Below are 22,141 nucleotides of genomic sequence, written 5' to 3' on the forward strand. Positions count from 1 at the left end.
AACAAATACACAATTAACAAATATTTGTTCGTTACGTTTTAATTCCGCAATTGTATTTGATGTCTATATTAGAAACTTTAGGTCAACAATATTCGCAAACTACCTATGTTAGGCTCTTATAGAGCGTTTGGGTTTGCAGAAATTCATCCCCAAGTTTGACACTAAGTGCACTAATTTCAAACTCAGAGGCAGGCGTCGCAATACAAAAAAAAAATGAACATTTAATGTGAGTTAGCTGATTCCATAGAGCGCTGCCATTTTGTACAGAAGATGTGCAGAGTTGATAGCAGCGGCGCTCCTGCGATTGGTTGACGAAAACGAGACTGGCTTCCATCTTTCTTCTGCAGTCAGCTGTGTCACATGCAGGGCAGTCCGTCTTTTTGTTCCGGGTTCCGCCCCTGAATGTGAAATTAGTCTACTGAATGTCACATTTTATAAATTTCTCGGAACGCAAGCGGTCAACAATTATCTAACACAATGGAGTTATCTGCTACTACGATTGCCAAATCACTCTGCAAATACAAATCACTGTGCAAGCAGCATTTGCGTATATAGAATAGGCTTTTTAATAAAATTACTGATGCTTCAACTTTGAAGACAGTCTTTAACATTATAGGCATTTTATGCAGTCGGTGGACTATACTGAAGAAAATACGGTACTCGTTGATATTTTTCTTTTCTTTGCCTGGGTTATTCGATGGAGTTCTAATTAGGGTGTCACGGCCTGGAACCAAACGTGACCGGACAGAGCCGGCGAGCAGCTCGGTCCTCCGTGCACTAACCAGGACTCAAAGTAGCCTGATTATGTTAGCTTTACTGTCGGGATACGGATTTAAGATGGCTTTTAGCTTTTAGTCAGGTTAGATTAACCTCAGATGAGCCTGTTCTGAAAACATCCGCTTCGTAAACAACTTCTCCTCTGTGCTGTGGACGCCCTTGTAACAAGAGTTTGGAGGACGCTTAAGCTTTGCCTTTAAGATTGGAACGCGATAGCGTTATCAGGACCCGTTCGCATCGCATCGTTCGCATACGCAAGTAGGCTTCATTCACTGCAACACCGAACGTGGGAAAGCCAGCTTACAAAGACCAAGCTTACACCGATCCCCTTAAAGTCAGCTTGACTTTTAAACTGAAATGCATTGCTAGAAAGTCGTTTTTTCAGGGGCAGTGTAATCATCATCATCATCATCATCATTAGCCTATATTTTATGTCCACTGCAGGACGAAGGTCTCTCCCTGCGATCTCCAATTACTCCTGTCTTGCGCTAGCGTATTCCAACTTGCGCCTGCAAATTTCCTAACTTCATCAACCCATCTGGTTTTCTGCCGACCTCGACTGCGCTTCCCTTCTCTTGGTATTAATTCTATAACCCTAATGGTCCACCGGTTATCCATCCTACGCATTACATGGCCTGCCCAGCGCCATTTCTTCCGCTTAATGTCAACTATAGTATCGGCTATCCCCGTTTGTTCTCTGATCCACACCGCTCTCTTCCTGTCTCTTAATGTTAGTCCAACGCCTCCTATGAAGACGTTGGTTAGTCCTAAGATTTTTCGTTCCATCGCTCTTTGTGCGGTCCTTAACTTGTTCTGGAGCTTCCTTGTTGAACTCCAAGTTTCTGCCCCATATGTTAGCACCGGTAGAATGCAAAGATTGTACACTTTTCTTTTCAGTGACAGTGGTAAGCTCCCAGTCAGGATTGGATAATGCCTGCCGTATGCACTCCAGCCCAATTTTATTCTTCTGTAAATTTCTTTCTCGTGATCAGGGTACCCTGTGAGTAATTGACCTAGATAAGCGTACTCGTTTACAAACTCTAGAGGCTGACTGGCGAGCCTGAATTCTTGTTCTCTTGCCAGGCTATTGAACATTATCTTTGTCTTCTGCATATTCATCTTCAACCCAATTCTTACACTTTCTCTATTAAGGTCCTTAATCATTTGCTGCAATTCGTCTCCATTGTTGCTGAATAGGACAATGTCATCTGCAAACCGAAGGTTGCTGAGATATTCACCGTTGATCCTCACTCCTAAGCCTTCCCAGTCTAAAAGCTTGAATACTTCTTCTAAGCATGCAGTGAATAGCATTGGAGAGATTGTGTCTCCTTGCCTGACCCCTTTCTTGATAGGTAACTTTCTACTTTTCTTGTGGAGAATCAAGGTAGCTGTGGAATCCTTGTAGATGTTTGCTAAGATATTCGCGTATGCGTCCTGCACTCCTTGATTACGCAATGCCTCTATGACTGCTGGTATCTCTACTAGCAGTCATAGATGCATTATAAGTGGTCTTATATTAAAAATCCGAAGGCCGTAGGCTAGCACCTTTGTTTATTATTTTGTTAACTATTTGCTCTTTCCCCGACGCGCGCAAGTCTGGTAGAAATGTTTGAGTTTTCTCGTACATTCAAATTGCAATCCGACGCCGATTGGTAAACAATCCGACGGTGAATCCGACGCCGAATGTTCAAGTCGTACTTTACCATTTTTCTGGCGGATTTTCCTGTGAGAAATTAAATTTTGTTCACCAAAACCTTGCACCACGTGGAGGGCCTGCGCGGTCGATGTGGTTGGATGATTTTCTCCGCCACCCGCGCTCACACGCCGGTTGCCGACACCGGATTTTCTGCGACACGGGGCCCTAACGCCTATGGTGGTAAAATATTGACTCCAGCCCCCTAGCTTCTTCATGCCAGACTTAAATAGACCTAATGAAAAAGACAGAGTTCAGTCTCCCATCGACGTCACGAACTTTACGCCGTTACTTCTGGGCAGATTAAGCTCTCATCAATGGAGAAGAGCTACAATGCAATTCATGTGCAACCCGCCGCGGTAGCCCCGTGGCTACGGCGTTGCGCGGCTGAGTCCTTGGGAGCAGTGTGCAAGAATTCTCTTGCTCCGTGCATTTGGTGCACGTTGAGCAACCCCAGATGGTACAAAGTAATCCGGAGTCCCCCCTCCCCCCCCCCCCCCTCCGCATATAATACGCGTTCGGCGCGTAAAACTCCAAGACTTGACGTCTTTAAAATCGGTCCGAGGGGGGGGGGGGGGGGGGGTCGCGCTTGACTGAAACCGCATGTAAAGAAAACATGCTACATCATTATCACTTATACATGTGCCACCGTACTACCAACGCGCCTTACTTTGGTGGTATCGTTGTGCAGAGGCAAAGAAGCCATTACTCGATCGATGCATGTGTCGTGTGCGCAGATGGCGCATTTGTCGCGCCGCGCATGACGCAATCGCAGCTAAATTTCCATGTCTCTCTCGTGGCGTTCAGAGTGGCGTAACTCGGCAGTATGCGTGTCCATCGGAGCAGGAATGGTCGCGTTTGAGAGAGCTCGCTATGCCAAATCATGCACAACGTATCAAACGCACACCGGTGCTCGCCAAGAGCTTAAGGCCCATACAAGTGTGCAATCTGTTGCAGAAAGTTCACGCTTGTCCGGCTATTGCCTCCCCGCGTTGTACACGTGGGGTCCAGAAATGGCGTGAGGAGGCTCGGGTAGGCAAGACGAAGGGACACCAAACCCCTTTGACCACGGCCGAACGTGTAAGTCTCCAAAGGGCGCGCAACCGGAGGAGTGTGAGGCAAGCCCCAATCAGTGCGGCGGACTCGAGTGGCGCAAGGAAGTCTCGGGCGTCACCAGTAGGAGGGTCATTTCTTTACCCTATAGTGCCCAAAGACCCTGTTCAAAACAAACGGGCCGCTACGAATAGAGTGCGAACACGATTGCAAAAGTAGTCCGTTAAGATGCCCACTAGCTGTAGCAAGTGCCGGGTGTTTCAGCGAACACTTTCAAAAATTTTCAAAGGTTACCTGTGGCAGATAGCACAATTTTAGTTCATGAGTTTGTCTACTCGAAGAGGGCGGACATTACTTGCACGCAAAATTGAAATGCATGATTGACTAGTTAACAAAAAAAAAATGTCACAGTTTCGCCCTAAGGGCGAAGCAATGAATGCGATAGCAACACAGCAATGTCATACGAAGTAAGGTGAGCGGCTTTGGTAGCAACAACACGCAGAACTGTTGTCGACGCCATCGGCGTTTTGCCCGCGTTAGCTCAAAATGCGTGCGGCGTTGGTGACTGTTGCTGGAGCCTCTGATATAAATAGGCACTTGGTGCCGCAGCTAAACGTCGCCTCCCTTCCCTCCCCCTCCCCCATGGCCTCTCGCGCGTCTGAAGAAGGCGCGTTTGCTCTACATATATGTTGATTGTAAAGGAGAAAAGAGACGCCTACTTCTGCAGCCCTTAAGCGAGCACGGCGCAGAATGCGCGTTTGTTCTCCGCCGTGCGTTCACTCCCCGTGAAAGCGCGCGTCCCTCGCGCCCTTTCACTCGCACATACAGCGTTCGGCGACCCGCGGCGCCGATTTCATCTCCAAATGACGTCATACGGAACCTCACGGCGACGGCGACGCCGACGGCAGAAATCTGCTTTTGAGTGTCCATATAATTGCTATCGCAATAAAATCTCTAATGAAGTTTTTAACTAATCACCTTATGGCTCGTATTGCAATTTACAAATTCGAGGCCGTGCAGTTCGCAAGGTGGATCCACTTGGAATGAATTCTCGGGATGACACCCGTTTCGAGATATTGATTCCCGAACTTTACGGAGAAATGCATTGGCGTTCCAGTTGCTTTTGTGCTTCAATGCATAAAACGACGTTTTGTTAAGAAAGTAGACTGCTAAAAGAAAACTTGGGCTTGAAATCTCTTCTCCGAAGGAACACAAGTGCTATAAAATAAAATAAAATACAATTAACTAATACTCTACATAGATAGCTTACATACGGGGCTAAATTCGCTAAGCTTCTCATCCGAAAGAGCGGTTTGCCGCTAGCTATAGGTGTCTTTGCCAACATTATGTCTCAAGTTATGTGATTGACCGGCACCTGCTCTTGCAAACAATGATAACGTAAGTTCCAGCTCATTAACATTTCTTTGAACACAGGTCACGCTTTTATAATGGGCCGTGTTAGAGCAATGAACGTAGATAATCTTTCACAGAACTATCAGTTTTAATCACATCGCCACGCTTGCCTTTATCGCTGGTCTGTGAAATTGAGCTCGCGGCATCAGATTGCTATAGAATCACTATCAAGCGTGACGTATGAAGCCAAAAGCTCCCGAAACGCGCCATGAACAGACAGCAAGACAGTGAAGGAGGTATAGGCTTAACTAAGCCTAAGCGAGGAAGCGGGGGGGGGGGGGGGGGGTGGAGCCCACGTAATCGCGTGATACGGAAACGACCTTGGGACCGGTGGGCAGGCCAGCCGAGTCTCGCGGGAAATGTGATAGGTCGCTCGCTCGGTCTGCAGGCACCACTTCCAGCGAAATCAATTTATTGGGCACCAAGCTCTGGCCGCACACCGCACAACACCCCGAGTCTCTGTAATCCACTTAAGCCGAACGGCGGGGCGCCGTTTTCGGTACGTATTCCCGCTCGATGGCGTGGCCTGCGCTCGACAGATTAGAAGATTCCTGATACCAAGAGAAGGAGAGAAAGAAACGCGTACAAATGACCCGAGAAACCAACTCTCGTCTATTTAAGGGCTCCTAAACGTCTATGGGAGAATTCGCTTCGAGTTATTGCGGTCATATATTTTGCCCTCCTATCAAATCTCGAGGTTTGGACCTGGCCATGGAAAATGATGAGGCTCTAAGGTTCAATGTATAAACTTGGATATAGATATACGACTGTGCCAGTTGCTTGTAAAGAAAAAAAAAGATGGAAGTTGCAATTTTGTTTGAGTTATGTGTCAGCTAGGCTTACACTTTGTGTAAGCTCAAATGAAAGGAAATAAGAAACCACAAAAGACGTTGCATTATTACATGGTGATATTATAATACACAGGAACAGTAAGATTGGCTGCCTAGGAGAGATTTCCATGTCCTGGGGGATCATCTGAAGGACGGGAAGTGATGAAGGTACTTCTTTTGGACGATATTTAGGAGATCATGGTGCCTATAATTGCCACCGGCTACTCCTCTTTCACGTAAAATTACAGTACATATTAAAGTAAAAGAAACAAGACGTCCGTGAACAAAAGAATGACCACATAGGAATAAAAAAGTAAGTAAACTCAAGGTTAGCTCATCTAATCTAAAGACAGCTCAAATGAAAGGCCACAAATTCCATGCTGATGCGTAAAGGCAGGTCGCGCAAATGCACTGAGCTTTAGTACATGTACAGTATATTTTATGCACTTTACAGCTAATATATTAGGCCACTATACAGCCATGTTGCATATATTCCCTTCATCATTGACAGCACCATCCACTACACACCATTATTTGGTGCTTTTTGGCAATGATGGGCCATTGAACCATTAAGCCCCATACATCATCATCATACGTTGAGGAATAAGGCCATGTTCAGGAAAATAATTTATTGGAGAAGGGTAAAAATACTTATTATTGGTCTATCTTACAGAGGACATTTTTCTTGGCTAATCAAAATCATAAAGCGCTTAAAATTTTTGTAACGTTTTATTCTAGAAATTGTTGACAAATGTGGATCTCACGCCAGTGCTCAACTTAAGTTTATCTCACTGTAACAAAAAAGAAAAAAAATATTTTAGCAGTCGCATAGGAAAAGCTTAGATTCATGCAATGAACCAGAACTAACTGTATTTCGAGAATTCCGGAAGCGCAAAAATAAAAAAAGGAATGAAAAAAGAAACATTCTCTTCTGATAGGTATACCTTGATATCAAATAGAGTCGTATCAAAAGCTGCCGTAGAATATAATTCTGGTGGTCGATGCGGCCAATTATCTCAGAAATAAAGGTGGAAAGTTTCGTTTAATGTTCTTTGTCAGAAAAGACGTATGCTTATTGGCGTATGAAATAACTACGAAGAAATGGGTTCTGAGATAATCAATAAAAATTCAATTCGAACACCTGCAGCGCTCACAACATACGTTCAGGGGAGCTAAAATTGCCCATTTTTGTAGCTCCCCTCCTCCTGTTTCTTGTTTTTGTCCATGGAGGAAGGAAACAAAGCAGGAGAGGCCCTGACGTCACTTTTTTGAAGCCGGAAGTGCAGCCATGTTAGTGTGCCACCTCTCTTTGCGCCTCCAATCAGGGGTTCTGCAGCTCGCCGGAGCAGATGGGCGCGAACTTTGAACTTGCATTGTTACTACCCGCCGGAAGTGTGTGCTCCTGACGTGCGTCAAAACAAAGCCTACAAAACTTCTGTAGCAGTTTTAGTGAAGCAGACGCGCTCCTGTGTTTTTCTGTGGCACATTGAAGAAGAAAACGAAGACCCGCGCCGTGATTGCTTGAGTGTATCTGTTGCTGGCCGACACTCACACTCACAGACTCAAAACACAACTTTCAAGCTTACACACCACACTCCAAAGTCAGCTTTTCTCGCGAACAAAAGGTGCTGCGGGAAAGACACTGGCGAAAAAATCTTATCTCACTTTTCAGAGACCGAGAGCAGCAGAGAAGCTTCAGGAGCGCGGTTGTCATGGCAACGTTGACATTTGGGGTACCCATCCCAGTGCTCCTTTGCGAAAAACAGCACGTGACTTCCGCCACACCTTCTCCAATACGCTCGTGCTGGCCAGGGCCTCTCCTGGGGTTTCCTTCCTCCATGTTTTTGTCTAATTTTGCCCCCAGGCCAACTCGCCTTTCTTTCAGCTTCGTTTGGCGTATCAATGCGGAAACAGGAGTTCTTCGCAATGAGCGCCCGGTAATTTGAGGAACAATGAAGTTTGAATTGGGTAAAGGCGAAGTTACATTCTAACCTGTTCTAGCACATATCAAGTAGGCCTATTTAGCAAACTTGAGATTCGGAAGTCTCAAACAGTTGTTTTGGGCGTCTCTGGCAACTACCATTGAAGTCATTATTTAGTGCAGGGCAACATTTGGCAGAATGACAAGATCTATGACTGTTTTCTTCCATTGTAGAGCCTGACTCCAGAAAACTGCCGCAATACTCCACATTAATTGTCAAGTTTCATTGCATTTCCTGGAGCACTCCCGTCGCCGGGCCCGCTCCGAACTCAAATATTTGTACATCACTTCTCAGCAAAGTTTCGTTTCCATTGCTTTTGCACTTTTAACTACGTCATACTGTTACTACTTCTGTAAATGAGGAAACTACAGTGTATAAACTGAAAGAAGAAATGCAGTTCGCCGTTCCTTCAATTCCCAAAAGACTGTAAGGAACATGTTTGAAACATAATGCGTCCCCCTCATGGGAGCTGTGGAGACATGCTGAAAATGCTACTATAAGCTCTTATTACTTCCTTGATCTCCAGTCAGCGTCTAGTGTCTGTAAATGAGCACGTTTATCTAGGTCAATTAGTCACAGGAGACCCTGATCATGAGAATGAAATTTACAGAAGAATAAAATTGGGTTGGACTGCATACGGCAGGCATTACCAAAATCCTGAATGGGTGCTTACCACTGTCGTTGACAAAAAAGTGCACAATTATTGCATTCTACCGGTGCTAACATATGGGGCAGAAACTTGGGGGTTAACGAAGAAGCTGGAGAACAAGTTAAGCACCGCACAGAGAGCGACGGAACGAAAGATGTTAGGCCTAACGTTAAGAGACAGGAAGAGAGCGGTGTGGATCAGAGAACAAACGGGGATAGCCGATATTCTAGTTGACATTAAGAGGAAAAAATGAAGCTGGGCAGGCCATGTAAAGCGTAGGATGAATAACCGATGGACTATTAGAGTTACAGAATGGATACCAAGAGAAGGGAAGCGCAGTCGAGGTCGGCAGAAAAGTGGTTGGGATGACGAAGTTAGAAAATTTGCAGGCGCAAGTTTGAATCAGCTAGCGCAAGGCAGGGGTAACTAACTGGAGATAGCAGGGAGAGGCCTTCGTCCTGCAGTGGACATAAATAAAGGCCCATGATGATTTCCTTGAACTTAAATTAACGGTTTTTAAAGAAAAATTACACTACGCAATTCCGGAATTCTTACGTTACAACAGAAATCAATAACTCCAGTTTAGGTGTGTCCATATATTTTTTCAAAGAATCAATGCTTGAACATAATTTAAGCAAATTAAACGAATTGCACGTGTAATTAAGAACGAAGCAAAAAGATTTACCTTATGGAAACTGGGCTTTCAAGTTGGCTTCATACTTTAAGACATCACCAACATGAAAACACAAAGGCCGATGTTCCTGATAGTAATATATAGATAATCCTGTGGGGTCTTAGTTCTAGCTCCTTCAAGAGAGAATAGCCCCACCGACCTCGTGTGGCATGAAAGACGGGAAGGAACACTATTGCGGCGTCCGAGACTCCGAGTCGTACAGGTACATGTCTGTAGGGGTAGCGACTTGCCCATACTTGCACCTAACGTGGGTACAGGGTTAATTGTGGTACGGAGGAGCACAGCAGGAGGTACACAAAAGCTTAGTTTCATGCAAAAATCACCAGAGGAAACACAGGCGCTGTGATCGCTCGGCTACCACGGGGACGATGGGTAACGTAGGTGGATTTGTCTAATCGTTGTGCTTGTGGCTTCAAAATTTCTTGTAGCGTTATTCATAACGCTTTATCATTCTAAATTTTCAGGAACTCATAGTTTTCTAAACACACTAAGACAATTAGTGTCTCTTAACGCGCGGGGTCACAGTGAATTGTGACATATATGGCGGTGTTCCAACACTCACCGTACACAGCAAAGTAAACCGCTAAGCAGATCGAGAGCGGCCATCTTAAGTATCCAGTTCTGAAGAAGCCGTCAAAGAAGACCGTTTCGCGAAGACAGCATCGAAGTCAGAAACGATGATGCAGGCTACATTGCGGTCCAAACAAGATGGTGGGTGAGCACGACTCTTGGAAACCCGACGGGGCGGTCGTATGCGCCGCAGAAAAGGCAGTCACGCGTTCCTATGCGCCTAATGTAAGCTACGTTCTGTTTTTATTGCGATGCAATTATATGGGCACTCCAAGCGGATCTCTGCCATCGGCGTCGTCGTCGCCGTCACTGTAGCCGTCGCCGTGAGGTTCCGTATAGAGTCCAACGGCGATGAAATTGTCGCCACGCGCCATATGCTGTATGTGCGAGTCAAAGCGGGCGAGGGACGCTTGCTTGCACGGGGAGCGAACGCACGGCGGAGAGCAAACGCGACTTCTTCCGACGCGCGAAAGGCCGTGGGGGAACGGGTGGGAGGGAGGGGAGGCGACGTTTTGCTGCGGCACCAAATGCGTATTTATATAAAAACGTTGCGAGGCGAGAAGGCGGCAAGGACTTCCGACACCCGACGCTGCTTAACGAGTGTCCCGTTCTGATTTCGTAGAAAACCTCCGAGCCGCCCCCAGATGCACCGGCAACAGTCACCAACGCCAAGAGCGCGTTCGGTGCGAACGCAGGCAAAACGCCGACGGCATCGACAACAGTTCTGCGCGTTGCTGGTGCTGCTGCATTTCCAAGTTTATACAGCTGATAAAACTACTATCCTTACTCCGCATAGATCTATACTAATTTGCTATCGCAATTGATGCTTCGCCTTTCGGATGAAAGAGCGACATTTTTTTTCATAGATTCTCACGCGCAAATAGTTAAAATGCAAATATGATACGTGCTTGTCTCAGCTTTTTCTTATCGCCGCGAGGTGGCGTCTTTTCGCAGAGGCGTCTTCCATGCGTCTTGATGGCTCCAGGCGCGTTCCATTACTTGGGCGCGAAGCTGTCCGCTTAGCTATTTACGTAGACTGTCTCTCAAGCTGGTCAGAATTGGAACACACCCGATAACGCAATTTATTATTGCGATAGCAATTATATGGACACTCCAAAGCAGATTTCTGCCGTCGGCGTCGCCGTCGCCGTGAGGTTCCGTATGACGTCAATGGAGATGAAATCGTCGCCGCGCGATGATGATAAGTGGTTCTTGAGGGAAAGGGAAAGGTTGGCGCTATCTTCTGCAGCCCTTGAGGGAGCACGGCTCAGCGCCAACCCCGAACGCTGTATGTGCGAGTGAAAGGGCGCGAGGGACGCGCGCTTTCACGGGGAGTGAACGCATGGCGGAGAACAAACGCGCGTTCTGTGCCGTGCTCCCTTAAGGGCTGCAGAAGTAGGCGTCTCTTTCCTCCTTTACAATCACCATATATGTAGAGCAAACGCGCCTTCTTCTGACGCACGAAAGGCCGTGGGGGGGGGGGGGGGGGGGTAGGGGGGAAAGGAGGCGACGTTTAGCTGCGGCACCAAGTGCCTATTTATATCAGAGGCTCCGGCAACAGTCACCAACGCCGCACGCATTTTGTGCGAACGCGGGCAAAACGCCGACGGCGTCGACAACAGTGCTGTGTGTTGCCGGTGCTGCTGCATGTCCAAGTTTGTACAGCGGATAAAACTACTATCCTTACTCCGTATAGCTCTCTACTAAGTTGCTATCGCAATTGATGCTTCACCTTTCGGGTGAAACTGCGACAACTTTTTGTTGAAAATTTTCAATTTGCAAAGTCGCAAGAGCCGTTTAAAGCCAGGACGATGATTAGACAAATCCATGTACTAACCATCGTTCCCACGTTGTATGAACCACCCTGCTTGCATGCAGCTCTCCTAGACACTAGCGCTAGAGCTCACTCTAGTAATTTCGACACTGAACTCTATGCGCAACAGGATGTGTGTATTCAATGTTACTACGTGCCAGAAGAGTTGATATCCGCAGTGGCATCGTTATGTATGAAATAAAGTAATTATATCGATCCCACTCACTCGGGGAATCTGTGAACGCGAAACGTTCATGAGCCATCAAGGCAAAAATGGCGGATTACGACGAGAGTCGTAATGCGCCAAAGTCAATTATCTCCAATGTGCAGGAAGAGGCTAAGAAAGGCTAGGTTAAAACGAAAAAGAAAAGCGCCCATCCACATTATGACCTGCAGGCCAGGACCTCGGTGTTGAGTCTTGCCCACACATATTGCCGATGAAAAATATAAAGTGCGTTATAAAATGCGTTGTCTTCGTATGTATAGCTTCACGTAGTTATACACCACTAAGTAATCAAGAGTGGTCGAGTAAAGAACGGGGGTTTCAGGCTGAATCAAACGTTTGGACAAGGGGGCCTGTCCTCGATGATGACAAAGAGATAGAGAGAGAAAGGTAAAGAAAAGACAGGGAGGTTAATCAGAGATAACTCCGGTTGGCTAGCCTGTAGCAGGGAGGGGTAAAGGTATGCGATAGGTGAGAGAGAGAAAAATAAGTATAAAAAAGGAAAAGAAGTAAGAAAAGAAAATCACACATACACACAAACAGAACTGTTTCTGTGGGCACTGTCATGCAATCTGCGAAGGTGTTCTAGTGTTGCATAGTGTCAGCGTCCCATCCCACGTCACACAGTGTAGAGTCACAATTTGTCACTCAGTCCGGTGTCCTTTAAGTAGCGCAGCAGAGGCTATATATCATGCGCCGTTACAGTGATTGTGAGCTAAGAAGTTTGAATTGAACCACATGATACCTCAGATGCGTTTATTTGTGGGCAATTCGTGAAGAAATCCTTCCATACTTTTTGGCCAAAACTCCACTGGAATTTGTTTTCGTTTTTGCGCGCTTCTTTACTATATGAATGCAAAATGCGTAAAATTGTCACAATAATCAGATTTAAACCAGGAAGGGCTAACGCTGCCTAAATTAGGCGCCAATGCTGGACGAAGGGGAACGCGAAGCTGCAACGGCGAAATCTCTCAGGCGAAAGCAGCTCAACGTCGCTACAGACGTGTAACTGCGTACCGTCACAGCCCATCAGATTCAGACCACGCCAGTCGGTGTTATGCGCTAAGCCTATCCGTTAATTCTAACCGCCCCTAACTAGACGCGCTCCACGAAGGCGTTATAAACAGCCCGCCACCTCTTCCTGGAACCCTTTTCAGGCTCAGTGGTTCGGCCATGCGATTAGGCTTCGGCCACTGCATGAAGCTTGGTAGTTGCACGATGGTGGATTAGGAGCCCCGTCTGGAAAGTGTGAGTGGCCTGATGCCAGATGGTAGTGACGTGAGCCGTGACGTCAGGCGCGAACCTCCATTGTTTGTTCACTTTTCGTCTAGTGTTGTACCAACCAAATGCCGGTTACACCGGCGATTTACCAAACTGGTAACAATGTTACTCCAGTATTTAAAAGCTTTTATTTAGCGAAAATGTCGTGTCACTAATATTACTTCATTACCTGTCACAATTTCTCTTTCGTTTTAACTATCCTTTAATAGCCTCCACATAATTTCGTCTGTAGTTATGGCAGTGAAATTGTTTCTGTAGATGTACGACTGTTTTATGACTGTCTACCTGTTTATACGACTGTTTGATTTATTTACTCGTTTTTGTACATATGCATGTAGAAGTTCCAGTTTGACTGTACTTTTGTGGTGCATTTTATTTGACTGTTCACTCAAGTGTGATTTGGTTCCTTTAATCATTACCTGAATGTGCTATGTCTTCACTGTTATGCTTATACTACATATTCGGTGTTGCCAATTGTGTGTGATCATGGTCCTCCCCTAGATTCGGCTTATGCTTAAACAGATTTACGGCTTTTTTGTTGTTGTTGTAATCAAATGAAATGAAATTCGCGGGCCTCGCGGCCTTCCGTATCACAGTATTGCGCCACGGTGATGCAGCAGTGATTTAATAACAGACGTGGCCAATGGCGATGCAGATGCCTGACATCAGATACAGAGAGCGATGTCCGAAGGAACCAGTGCAGAACAAAAAAAAAAAAAAAAAGATAAGATGTCCTTCTCGTAAGTTGCCAGATTAGTTCCTTCAGTAGATGTGTACTTTTTATTGAGTTTTTTTCGATTATGCTGCCAATCCCCAAGGGGATCACCGTGGTAATACACTAGTCAATACAATTAATAATAACACAAACTGTAATACAATATTATTCCAAATACAATTGTAGTCAATTACAATACAAGTACAATAAATAACAACTACAACTGGGAGTAATGCAGACATACGAGCGCAGGAAAGAAATAATGACGTAATTTCAACGAACCAATAAGTTCAGCAATGAAAAAAAATTACATTAGAAAATGGCATAAGAAATGGTAAAGTGACACAGTAGTGCTAGAGCACGGAAAAGGAAAGTACACGCTACGATACACACTATGACACTTTAAATTTGGGACGGCAGAAGGAAAAAGAAGCGATGAATAGCAAGCGTAGCTTCATAAATCAATCGTGTGTAAAGATAACAACGCAGTCTTATAGGTTAAATATTTCGCTATAAATTGCACATCGAAACTGGATCATTGACGCACTTTCAATAACGTGCAGAGGAAAGCTATTCCATTCCCTTAAATGAAAAAATATATATAAGCGGATGTAGCATTAAATGACGTGGCCTTTCCTGCTTTGACGAGTCGAGAAAGTTTCGTGTGCTGTAGCCACGGTCTAGGTTCTCATGGATCGCTCTTGATTGTTTGCCACCCCGCAGATACTGTATTGCACTTCGCTTTGTGTTTTGCGCAAATATGAACTTCCCTTGATATTGGGTACTCGGCTCGACTTTTACGAAGAAAGCACACACAAAGCGTCGGCGAAGCAAGAACCGGTGTTTGCTTCAACCCCGTATAGCGGGACCGCTAACGATGTGTTTATCTTTAGTTAATAACGGCGCCCTATTCTGTGTTCACATCGTTAAGTCTAGCGACGTCTTGAGAATGGTGGGCGACCATTGAACGCAAGTATAAGTGACTCGAAGTGCTGAAAGCTAGGGAATCTTTTTCTGCTAAGAAAGAAATAAATAAAAAGTCAACTAGGACTGACCTAACAATGGTGCATTGACGAGGCGGTCGGATAATCGGCTTGCTTCGCATCGTTCGTCAATAACAAAAGAAAAGAAAAAAAAGGAAGGTTGCCGTGTTTCTTGGCCGTAGCCTAAGATGTCTGAATCGCGGTATCGTTGGTTTTTTTTTCTTGTGCGGCAGGCTTCGTCAAAAGCTCTTTCTTCGTCACAGATTCATTCAATAGCCCGCTCGCGTTTCCCGAAGGCATTTCTCACGTCATCGTTGCCGTAGCAGCCAGTGCTGCTAACCTGCGAAGCCCATTTCCCCTAACTCGGATAAAAAAAAACGATCTGTATTTCTCTAGATTTTGCTAAATGTGGTTGTTTAATCTGTCAATACAATTTCTGCAATAATATTTTGTTTGTTTGTGTTGTGCAAACAGGCTCCAAATCTTGTGGCTGAATTTTAGTGCTAAGCAAGTCTTAATGTATTCAAATAACGCAGTCACAGGATTTAAACTGACATGAGGTCGCAGTGTAAGTTGGTATGCTAACAAAACAGCTAGCCTCCTGCATGCAGCTGTATTCCTAGGAGGATTACGTCAGCGCGTACATATCTTGCTGTTGTTCAAAACGGTTTTGCGCTCAGACCAATGTGCCAAGATTGCACACGGAACCTTATTCGAAACGCATGGAAGACGGGCGGTGAGGCTCCTTACAGAATTCAAGTGTCATAACAGTGTGCCACTGCAGAACACCAATATAAATGATGTGAATAACTTGTTTTCGAATGCCGCTGTGCTGACACAGCACCACCGCCCTTGCGTGCGTACGCGCCATTCGCACGAAGGTACGCGGCTTATTTTTACGTTTCCTCCAAAGCAAAACTCATTCAAACACATAACCGCTTTGATTCTATCCAAGGTTGCTCTGCCTATACGGGTGGTTCCCGGTAAATTTTAATATGTGCGTGCAGAGTTGGCTGTTTAGCGTCATGACCGCATTTTCGTGCTGGGGTGCTAGGCATGCCTAGGCACCAAGCACGAAAATGCGGTCGGGGCGCCCGTGCTGCTTTGTTTGGTGCTCCAGCATCCGTTTGTTTGGCTGGTTACGGCTGAATATTTCAGTCGGAGTGCATAGGAATCGCCAGCCCAGCTATAGAGGTACGAACGAGCAGAATAGCAATAGCAGTAATGCGCTAAGGAGCCCAGGGTATCCACACTCTTTCGTTAATTTACTTGGTGAGATGCGTTCACTGCACCGCACTAAAGGCGAAAGTCATAGCTCCCAGACTAATGCGAAGATATCTTGCGGTGACTGAATTCAAAACACGCCTTCAAGTCAATAGTTACATCGTTTCGATGTTCTGGCACAAGGTTTCCATAGATTCTTAGCAAAGTTCCGTATTTCACTAAACAATGTCTAAATACGCTAGATCTTAGAAAAAATTTCCTTAGGGTTGGTAGCACTGGTAGCGGCAGGCGTCAGGGGCGTGTTGCCACGTGCGGCATGTACAAAGAGTATCATCGTCACCATAAAAATAACTCACAGTCAAGGCCTATCATAAGCCAACAAATCGTCAATTCAGTCACTTGCAGGCAAACGTCCGTTTAGTGCTTATTTCGCAAACGTAATCTTTTGCGTGGCATGTTTTTTTTTCTTCTTTTTTCGTTCGCTTGCGTTGGAAGCTTCTTTTATATTTTGCAATTTGCGTGTTGCGTTGCGCTTTCTTGTCCACTTCCTTTGTAACCCTGTTCCCTTGCGAGTTTGCTTGTGCTTTTATTGTAATAAATACCCCCCCCCCCCCCTCTTACTCAATGCCCATTGGGTCTGTGTGGTATTTTTAAATCATGTCAATCAAAAATCTTCATCCTATTAATACGATAAGCATTTTTTGGTAACTTCACAGTTCTTTTCGGTATGTATCCTTAAGTATCTAACCACTTTCACGTCTACGTGGGCCACTGCGTTATGTGCCACGTAGTGTGTGCCCGAATGGACACACACACACGCACACGCGCGCACGCACGTACGCACGCGCGCACACACACACACACGCACCATGTCTATGTGCACTTGCGAAAATGAGGCATCCGAGACATCGGGCAGGCGACGTGCCGTCCCCTTGGGCTTGTCCAGTTCTTCGCGGACGATCTGTCCTACAGTCGTCGCCAGGTCAAATGAAGAGCTCATATCGATACGGGCCACAGTGGTAACATTGGCCAATCGGCCAAACTTTGGCGTTATTTGGCGCATCTTCAGTGCCTCGAATGTACGGCGGTGCTTCATGACATCAGACACTGAAGCGAGACTCTCCTTGCCGATCAGGAAATTGTACTCATCCTCATCTGCTATGCCCTTGAGCAGGTGCCCGACCTTGTCTTCCTCGGACATTCTTGCGTCGGTTTGCTTGCACAATTTCAAGATCTCCTCGATGTAGGTAGTGCAAGACTCACCTGGTTGCTGTGATCTTTGTGCCAGGGTGTGCTCAGCGCGTTTTTTTAATTTTTGCATCCGTGTCACCGAACCATTCGTTTAGCTCATGAAGGAAACGTTCCCACGTCGTTAATAATTCCTCGTGATTCTCAAACCACATCAGGGCAGTATCAGTGAGTGCGAAGACAACGTTGGTTATAGTTGGTCGGTAGTGTCCCAGTAGTTGGACTTGCTTACTCGTTAGTAACACCTGAGCCACTCGTCTACATCTTCATCTGCTTTCCCGGCGAAAACCCGAGGTTCTCGGTAGTAGCGCCACGTACCAGAATGCATTGATCCCGGAGTGGCAGGCATCGATCCCTGGGCGTCTCCTTCGGTGGGCATGTTGACAGGCAAAGGTGGTAGTCCGGCGAGGCGACGATTCCGACGAAGAATAAATGGCTCCAGGTCCGTCGTTGCTTCAAGCACCCAGCACTTGCACCAAAACTGTTACGAGGCGAGAAGAACGGGGTTAATCAAACAGGCTTCAGGGAAAGCCTCAGACGACGACGACGACGACGACGACGACGATGATGATGATGATGATTATGATGATGATGATGATGATGTGCTCAGCACATGGCTCGTACCCACTTCGGGGGATTGGCCAAGAATTGAGCCTCAGACAGGTTCTTTCTTTCGTCTTCTCCGCTGGCACTCCTTCGTCTTCCACTCATGCGGCTACATTGACGGTAATAATATGTTTATTATAGTTTCGAGCGAACCAGCGTTTTCCATATAGTATATTGTAAATAAGCCAACACGTTGAAAAAAAATGTCATAAAATATATTTGGTGCGATTAACCATTTTCTGCTACGTAATTAAGAAGCTCGTACCACAAGAGAACATTATAGAGATGAAGACTGGGATGCTTGTAAGAATTAACAGATGACAAAAGTTGCGTCATTCAATAAATATGTGCACAGATTGGAATCTTTAGCACGGCGCGGAATGCAGGTAGATTTACATTTGTTTGCCTTTCGCAAGTCATTAGCCAAGTCGAACAGACATGGCTGCTAATATCATCCTGGAGTTTGCATGAACAGGATCAGTGGTTTGACGATATATTACTCAGCTGTCAGCGAATACGTGGATAACTCTAAAGAGGTTATGCAGGTTAGTAATGTCGTTAATCTAAGTAACAAAATTCCTTCCTTTTTGCGAGTCTCGTAAGTAATCGTAAGTGAGTAATGTCATGAGCTTTCGTAGGTGTTTGTGAAAGAACTCTCGTTCGAATGCATACTGCCACACGTTCCAAACAAGCAAAGGAGACCAAAAAGCTGTTACTGTCCGCTGGCCAGTTCAATACGGCGCATTTAGCGATAAGGCTCGGCGATAGATTCGTGGCCATTTTTTCCATCACTGAATTTAACACGTTTATCGTTTTTTTTTTTTTTTTTGTAAGCACATGGGGATATTTGAACACATAAAATAAAAAAATATTTAGAACAAGCTGTATGTTCAGAGAGGGACGGAAGAAAGGCGAAGGCGAGGAGGTTAACCAAAAGGGTAACTCCGATTTGCTACCCTACAATGGGGAAGGGTAGAGGGAGAGGTAAATCTGTTGATACTAACTTAGTTAAAAGAAAGCTTGTGACATTTTCTGCGTTGCCTTCCGAGTCTCTAAGTGTACAGAACAAAGAGCGCCGTTATTGAGCGAGTGAAATATTTCAAATACCTAGGCGCTTACTTACCAACGGATCTAGCTTGACAGGCTCACATAAAATATATTAAAAATTGGACATTTATGTAACTAGGAAGTAATTAAACATCGTTAATTGTGTCCTTCAAACCCATAACGGTGCTCCGCGCTTGAGCTTCACTCATCAGGCCTCTGTTAGAATACGCGTCAACATTATGGCATCCAAGTGCCATCACTTTATGGAGACGCATCGAGTCAGTACAGAATGAGGTGGCAAGGTTCATGCTTTATATTTGCCTTTACTTTATATGTACGCATCATTTTACCCTTTAAGGACGAGACATATAAAAACCCAGAAAAAAATGTTTATTTTCTATCTAAAAGTGCAAAACACATCAAGAATAAGCATAATGAACAAGAGAGCGAGAGAGAAATAAGCTTTTATTTTCTGAAACGGTAATCACAGTCAGGACCCGATTCACCCTAGGTGGGAGGATTCCTTATTCCAGGAACCCTCTGGCTTGGGCGGCCTCCTTGGCCCGGGCGACAAGACTGCGTTGGTCGTCCAGGTCGTCAGAGGAAAACTTCGCCTCCCGCGTTTCAGTGGTGGTGTAGAGGTGCGCTGAGTTGAGGTGCTCTTCTTCAACCTCTACGGGGCGTCCTTGTTTGGAGACGTCTTGTTGAGCTTGTGAGCTGGGGTCTGGGCATGTGTCACGCAGTGGGCAATCCTGGACCATGTGTTGCAGAGTGTCTGGGACGTCACAGTGGGTGCATGTGTACGAGTACTGCGTAGGATAGAGTCTGTGCATGATTATTCCGTGTGCATAGGTGTTTGTCTGTAGGCGGTAATTTTCAGCAATAGGGGGGAAAGCCTCAGGCAGGAAACTCGAATTGGGCTTCACCCCAAGCCACCTAAGGCTTCGTTTTCAATTTGTATAGACAGCTCTCAGCATATCTGAAACATAGGTGTAGATTTCAGTTTCTTTACATCACACGTGTGACACCACAGCAGCTGGATATCTTGCGTCGGCTTGTGTCCTCCGAAATTGCTTTGAAAAGACTACGAGTCGCGTGCCAAACCTCTTATTCGTCCAATGTTCCTGTTCTAAACCAACAATTGACGCTTGCTGCCTGTCATTCAGTGTTGGCCGAAAACGTTTAGCCGGAAACTTCGTACTCAATACTAAAACTCAGCAAGAAAAAAAAAGTATTTCTTTTCTGGTATGTCGCCTGTAGGTGACACTCGCCAATCGCCAAACACTCTCGACTTTAACCCTTGACGCCAGTATATTCGCGTTCGACATTATGTTATATTTTACGTGGGAATCAGGCAACATTTTTAGCCAGTCGCATTAGGCCAAAACACATTTTCGTCCCCCCGGCTCGATTACGAACACATAGCGCATCACATCTTTCCTCGAACTTTAAAATGTCAGCACTCACCCTCAGCGCCATTCTCGTAGACGAATGGAAAGCTTTAGCCGAAAATATTGTCGCTTACACTGAAGCGGCTGTATCGGCGCAAATTTTAACACACTTTCTAAATGTACAACTTCTATGCCTATATTTAATGCATTTTGTACGCTTCTTCAGAATTGGCAAGCCAGTTGTGCGGAATTCCGCAAGGTGTAGGAAGGCTCCTGAATGGAAAAAATTGTCAAATTGTCAAAAGAAAACTTCGCAGTTAAGGAAAAATTCGCCCTGGATCTATTCCTTTCTGAGAAACCCGTGTGGGGTTTCTTTGTAGTTTCGTGCAGCATTGGGGTGGATGACAATTTTTCCATTGCCATCTTCAGAATTGTACATCTTGTTTTTTTTTTCTTTTTTGGATTGATCCTGCTCTACTAATGTACATTCTGAATGTGTTGGATTTCCTTGTCATAAAACTGTATTAAACAATTTACGCGATTCAAATGCCTACATATATCTCGTTTAGTTTTTCGTACATAGTTATGACACAATGTTTGTACGTAATGCCCTCTTCAGTATTTCGCGTACTTAACCAAATAATAAATAACTGGTTATATATGAAGTGTCCCGCTTTTTCTGGATTGCGTGCGGAAGCATGCGGTGTGCTTTGTACTTGTTTTGCGATCTGACTGAGCGAAGCTCTAAGATTTGTTGTTGTATAGAGCAGAATTTCCATTGTCTGGTTGCGGCGGCCATGCTTTACAGCGAAGCTGTTTGTCGGTGATCGGCATTTTTCGTGTCCTGTCCGTGACCAAAAATTACCATCATCAGTAATGGCTTATACTCCCCTAAGCAAGCAAAAATGCAATGACTCATCACCCTCGTATGTAGAGGCTCCAAGCACTCAGCAACGCGAAGCGAACGTTGCATACATTCATTGAAATCCTCCATACAACACACAGAATTAACAGCGTACGTTTCAATAAAGAACAAGATCTAAACAAGCATGTATAATCACCAGCAATGGCTCATACCCCTGTAAGCAAGCAAAAAATGCAACAGCTCATAGCCCCGCAAGGCAGAGGCTACAAGCGCTCAGCAAAGCGAAGCGAGCAGTGCATACATTCATTGAAATCACCCGTACAACACACAGAACAGCATACGTTTCAATAAAGAACAAGCTCAAAACAAGCATCCGTACAAGCAATAAAGCCCTGCATATCCTCCTCAGCAGTTATAGTGGTGGTTTTGCAACATCTTCGCTGGACATACGCGTCCGCAGGGCCAGTATGGCGGGTCATATGTTGTTAGGATGATGATAATGGTGATGATGACTATGGCCCGCTACCGCCCCACTGAGGAGGCGGCAGCGGGCCACATCGCGTTTGCGGTTGTCATTCGCCTGCGATGGCTGCTTCAAACGTGCCGTCTTGTCTCTGAATCCCGACAAGCGTATCTTCTTCAATGCGATCACATTTCAGATGACAGAAATACACCACGGAGGTAATTTAGCGAGAGCACCTGCGGCGCCGTCTGCTTCACTGCAGTTACAATGCATGTCGTGCAGTTGAGCAAGCTTTTTCTTCCCCATGCGAGAGCTGCTTAATTATGCAGATTTTCTGTCGCGCGCTAACGCAATAAATTAACTGTGCTGCGTTTTTACCCAGCTTTGTCATCTCGATCGGTAAAGTTATTCTCTATGTATTGCACGTTTCACGCAGTGGAAAGCTCTAGCTCCTGCGTGTTTACGCAAGACACTGACAGGAAGCAAGTATGAGCAGCATACACTTCACACTGACAATGGGCACACTCAGTAACACAACCAATTAGTGGGCCAGTGCAGTGTGCACAAGATAGAAGCATTACATTTTACATCGCGTGAGAGCCAGTTACGACGCGCTTATTT

The 22,141-nt window shown here is 45.5% G+C and overlaps 1 protein-coding gene across 1 annotated transcript in view; it reads right to left on the reverse strand.

The window, feature by feature from the left end:
- Positions 1–17,566, reverse strand: part of LOC119464074 (lipase lipl-1-like) — a 236,414-nt gene extending 218,848 nt beyond the window's left edge. Inside the window, exon 1 of the mRNA XM_049655883.1 lies at positions 17,563–17,566. The gene's annotated coding sequence lies outside the window, so the exon portion shown is untranslated. The remainder of the gene's footprint in view (positions 1–17,562) is intronic.
- Positions 17,567–22,141: the final 4,575 nt, after the last annotated feature.

This window comes from Dermacentor silvarum, chromosome 9, assembly GCF_013339745.2.
Source record: "Dermacentor silvarum isolate Dsil-2018 chromosome 9, BIME_Dsil_1.4, whole genome shotgun sequence".
In the NCBI taxonomy this organism is placed as follows: domain Eukaryota; kingdom Metazoa; phylum Arthropoda; class Arachnida; order Ixodida; family Ixodidae; genus Dermacentor; species Dermacentor silvarum.